General features: G+C 41.1%; 1 long non-coding RNA gene across 7 annotated transcripts; it reads right to left on the bottom strand.

The window, feature by feature from the left end:
• Positions 1-2,913: 2,913 nt before the first annotated feature.
• On the bottom strand, positions 2,914-5,473 carry LOC147885796 (uncharacterized). 7 transcript variants are annotated; one of them, XR_015543458.1, is made up of 6 exons: positions 4,777-5,473; positions 4,304-4,457; positions 4,049-4,195; positions 3,489-3,594; positions 3,281-3,347; positions 2,914-3,109 (listed from the first exon to the last, which is right to left on the bottom strand). It is a non-coding gene; the product is annotated as an uncharacterized LOC147885796 (long non-coding RNA). The 7 variants fall into 7 exon arrangements; XR_015543459.1 differs by having other exon boundaries at positions 3,489-3,587; XR_015543460.1 differs by having other exon boundaries at positions 3,489-3,537.

Genomic DNA, 5,473 nt, shown 5'->3' with positions numbered 1-5,473 from the left:
CACACATACTTTTTTTTAAATGAAACCACAATATTTATATTAGAAAAAAGCTTTTAAAATGAGAATAGTCTCAACAAAAGACTAAAGCACTGGGAAAACACCTCTAGAGAAGAGACATCCAAGTCATTCTCATGACAAGCAACACACACACTCACACACGAGAATAAAACTGAAAGACTCAAATAGATAATTAATGATGGGAAAGAACATGCTAGCTACATGTCCATGTAACAACACTTAGAAGAATATAGAAGAAGCATATAGAAACATAGGCATAGAGATACAAAAATGTAGAAGTAGAATGGCATAGAAGCATAAACCTAGGCAAACATAGCATGAGCATAGCATTAACATACTCATTAACATAAGCATAATGACATAGAAGCATAAATTAAATTTTTAATGTTATGAGAGAGAGAGAGAGAGAAACATAGAATCATGAACATAAATAGGCATAAACATTGAATCATAAACATACATAGGCATATATAAAGGCATAAACATAGAAATAGGCATATAGGCATATATAGGCATGAATCATAAACATAGACATACATATGGTTATATGAATGGGCATAAACATAGAATCATAAACATAAATAGGCATATATATAGGAATAAACAGACTCATAAACATAAATAGGCATATAGGCATATATAGGCATGAATCATACAAAGTGGAATATCATACCATAAGTGAATGAAAGAAATACATAAAAGTGAAACTGCCATACCATAAGCAAATAAAAGAAATATTGAGGAAATACTACCATACCATATAGACAAGGCTATTCCAATGTTTCTTTATGTCTAGCTTCGAAAGAGAAATGAGGTACTTCCAATTTAAATACATCTTAAACCCAATGAAGCATAGAAGCATAAACAATGGCATTCACATAGGTATAGACTAAAGAAACATTAGCACAAAGAAGCACAGGCATAATTTCCATAGAAGCATAAAGATATGGAAGCATAAAGATATGAAAGCATATAGATATGGAACATAAAGCATAAATAGCATAGAAGCATATAGAAACATAGGGAAGCATAAACATAGGCATTCATCAATGGCCTACAAGCATGATTTCCTACGAAGCATAGACTAACCACATAGTTCTACACAAACCAAGCTAGACTTTGTGATAGGCTCCCACTGATTCAGGCTTCCTCATTAAGATGGAACCGATGTCCATAACAAACAAGACAAATTAGTAGATCGCAGGGACAGGGGCCCATTAAATTTTTCTCTAAAGAGCGACAAGAAAATCAACATTTTTTTAAAGATCACATGTTCCATTTATCTAAACCAGCTTGGCCACTGAGCGATTCACAAAAGTAGAAGAGAGCCAGAGGCATTGTCCAACAAGTCACTGACAAAATGTTTCTTAATGTGCTCCCTACCCACTGTGCAACTGCAAACATAGGCTGGTGCTGTCTTTGCATATTGATACCAGCCTAAGATAAACCTTGGATAAGCTCACAATCACATGCACTAGGGTCAAGCCCAACATGTTGTCACACATGGCTGCCTTGTCACAGCAGGTTGTAGGCATAGCAAGAAAATCAAAGCACCTAGGGGTAGTTTCAAGGAGGTTTATGGGGCCAGCCAGGGCAGAAGGGTGCACGATAGTAGCAAGGTAATCAATAGGAATAAACAGAGCCCAGGAGTTGGAGCACTAGGTTGGCTGACCTGGCTGCTAGTTAGCTGCGTACAGACTGGGTCGGCCAACCCTGGTCTGTAAGGCCTACAGACTAGGAAATCGGCCAGGTTTTTGGGGGGCATACAGTCCTATAAATAGCCTTGTGGGGGCCAGTTTACAACACTAAATATAGGAGCAGAACTCCAAGCAATCTAGAGTACACCTAGGTGCATACCTACACCTGAAGCAGAGCATAAGAAGGTGCACAAGAGTGAGCTCTATTAGTAGTGAACTCAGGAGCAGAACTTTGCAGAAGAGCTATGCCTTTGAGCAGCTACTGAAGCCTACCACAAAGGCATGTGGCGTGAATTCCCCATTCATCATCACAAAGATGTCAAGTTGACTAATTCTCCAACTTGGGATGGTAGAAATCTGGTGATTCCCATGGCAAGAAGGGCTTGCAAATCCCAAAAAAAGGTCATTCAGCCTGCAATAATGTCTACGTACTATAATAGGGAGAGAATAGGGAGGAGATGAAACCTGAGTAATGCAACTCAAACTATTCTTGACATTCAATAATGGCCATTGCAACCTAATAAGCATACGCTTGGTATGGAGATATGGCGATGCTCGAACCATGAGAAGCTATAGTAGCTTGAACTGTGAGCATACAGACCTAGCTTAGTTGAACTGTGAGTATACAAAGTTGGTGCAATAGCTTAGAACTTGATGCAGGCACACAGAGCCAGCTTAACTTGAACTTCGGGGAAAGCCCTAGAGAAGAAGCCAAGCTTCTATAGGTTAAACACAACTCTTACAGCCTCTTATAACAGTGCTTGCATTGATCGACTTACTATGTGCACTAACCTATAAGCTTGGCAAAGTATTTAAATCACTTCAAAGAGAGCCCATCCGGATATGTCTCTCAGCTAATTGGAAGCTTTTGGAAATTGATCTAAAATCCAAGAGAGGGCATTTAACATATGATAGATACAAGCTAAGAGCTAAGGCATCCGGTACAGGATTCAATATCCGATTGCGAAGGAAGAAGCCTAGAACCACTAGTCGAATAACCATTGTCATACGGTATGGATTGATCCGAGCAGATGAAATTGGAACTTTTTTGAGATAATGGATGCCTTACCTCATCCATCCTAAAGAAAATAAGACATGGCAGATAATTGATTGGTATTCATAGTAGAGATATTAGTTGACATAGATGCAAAGTGAAGTCTCAACCACTATAGAGGCTACTCATTCTTAGCTTGAACACTAACAACAGAATTGCTTACATAAGGTAATGAACCGAATTCTATAGACTTACATAGGCAGATCAGGATGCTCTCAATTGTCCCCATCATCTTCCCCTTTGCCTCCAACCTGGCATCCATCAATCTTCATCACGTATAGCTTTCCTTACCTGGACTTCTAGTTCTCCACTCTCTCCTTCCAAGTGACGCCATATGTTGCTGCCAAGTCATTGATTGGATTCAATCGTTGTGGTTATACTTTGAATTATAACAAGAATTGTGCTTTTTATTGGATAGGCACCGAATTGAGAAGTGTGTATGCCCATACAAGGCCTGAACCTGGGACATTTTACTCTAAATAAGGAAGAGAATGAATTCATTTCGCCTCACCTCCAATGTATGGAGGAACCCCTTGTGCATGCTGATCTCGGTGGAATTCCAGGGGATCCCCAGCAATCTGACAAAACAAATAAAAGAGTGCAAGTGATAATGAAAACAATGTACAAGAAAGCCTCCACAATAGATCACATCTATAACTGAGAATTACTTGCGACAACAGTGCAAGAGCTTTTCAGCTTGGATGATGAGTGTCGCTTACAGTTGGCCCGTTAGTGAGAAGAGGAACCATAGGTGGTATTGTTTGCATCCTGTGATGCATTTCATCGTCAGTAGCGTGTCCATAGCTCATATGCCCTTGCTGTACTCTTTGTGACAATCGAATTCAATTTCCAAATCATCTCAGCATAAAAAATCTCTCTTATGAAGGGAGTGACATTACATGAAGTTTGAAGACAAGATTAATTAGCCTTCGAACTTCATAGTAGACTCTATCTTTGAAGAGGTTTCGAAAATTTCAACTCTGTGCACATAACACCACTTTGAAAGCTAGATCTATAGTGTTAGAAAAATTTAGCGAGTGAAAAGGGGGAAGCAACCCTCTGAGCCATTTGTATCTTGTCTTACACTCTGATTCCCCTCTTTACGTCCATACTGTAACAGGACCGGCAAACAGGCAAGGAGCATTTGTTGCAGGCAACGAAAAGTTCAGCATGCAATGTGAGCCAGACATCGTTACCGCAAATTTGATAGACCTTGATGAATGCAAAAGTCATCACAAGAGAGAGAGCTCGAGAAAGAAGGGGTATACGGAGAACATACCTGTCTCCAATCCTTGTCTCCCAGAGTGCCAATGTGTGAAAAGGATGAAGAATAGCAAGCAATGGTTCAGTCTGAGTCAAGGGTCATTTCCTGTGATGTCTTCACCAACGATTGAAGCTGCACTACAGAACTTTGTCGGTAGAATGCCTGCACAAACAAAGGAGCGAAGAGCTACTTACTTCCAAGCCAAACGTCCTACCAGGAGCTCTTTCTACTTGGTGAAACCGTTTCCTCTATAGGTTCCAAAGATTCTACCTTCATCTTTCCCCTTTCATCACAAGCTCCCCAAGTTCCAGTGATCACATACGGAACGCAACCGGAATTGCAATTTGCAAGTGTTCTTGCAACGACTTGTGCTTGTTGGATAAAACATCCAATAGTGTACAGATACAAATTATGAGCTTGAAAACTGCGCGCATATCAGCACAATGTCATACAATATGCATTCCGTTACAATTCCACCTTCCGTCATGATCTAGAGCAATCCTAATATTTTGAATAGGAAAAAGAACAGAGCTTCGTGTGTATCTGCATTTGCATTGCCTATCTAATCGTATATGTACGTAATGAAACAGATTTATCAGCATTTACATTTCCTATGGACGATCATCAAGCGTAGGATGAACGGCGTAATCATCACTCAAAGAATAGAACCACACAACCCACAGCATTCAATTAAGTATCAAACATGTCCTCAGCAAAAACTCCACTTTGCAGTGCAAACACACCTTAAGAAAGATGTTGATTGCTCTGTACAATCCATCGTCCAGCACCCACGCATAGTCCATCAGCTAGTGTCGTGAACTCAGAGACCTTCAAATTCGCATCGGGAGCAATCTCTGTGAGATTTAGATCGATCAAGTTAGCGACCTTCATGATCCCCCACTGCGAAGGAGACCCCAAGTCATCGGATTCACATAACGTGCTGCTGTTGCTGACATGGTCCTAGTTCTCCTTCTGTTGTAGGTGGGTCACTAGGACCCGCTACACGATGTCGATGTCGAAGAGGGGATCTCTTGCATGTGAGAGAGCCGGGATGAGGAGGTCATCGACGGTTTCCTGTTCGAGCTGAGGCCCGAGTCTGCAAGCAACCGCAATGGTGGTGTCGAGGACGATGGAGGTGCCAAGGAGAATGAACAAGAAGTTCATTGGGAAGATGTTCTTGCCAGAGGGCAACAAGATCACGATGGTTCCGAGCAAGGTGCACTGTGCGTGCTCAGAAGCTGTCGAGGACAAGATTCAGATCTTGGTGGTGTTACTGGTGATAATCTTGGAGGTGAAGCTTTGCAGAGCTCACTGAGCATAGTGCATCAGAGAACCTCCCAAGCTTTCGTTTCGCAGACCTTGAGATTTCATGGCTACAAGAGTTCCCTAACCTGCACTGACATACACAGACTAGAGATAACCACACTGATTTCAACCATT

The sequence above is a fragment of the Dipteris shenzhenensis genome, chromosome 25 (assembly GCF_047967505.1).
Source record: "Dipteris shenzhenensis isolate YYH24624 ecotype China chromosome 25, Dip_SZ_1.0, whole genome shotgun sequence".
NCBI lineage: Eukaryota > Viridiplantae > Streptophyta > Polypodiopsida > Gleicheniales > Dipteridaceae > Dipteris > Dipteris shenzhenensis.
The sequence above is the reverse complement of the archived record's forward strand: the minus strand, read 5'-3'. Positions and strand labels throughout refer to the sequence as shown.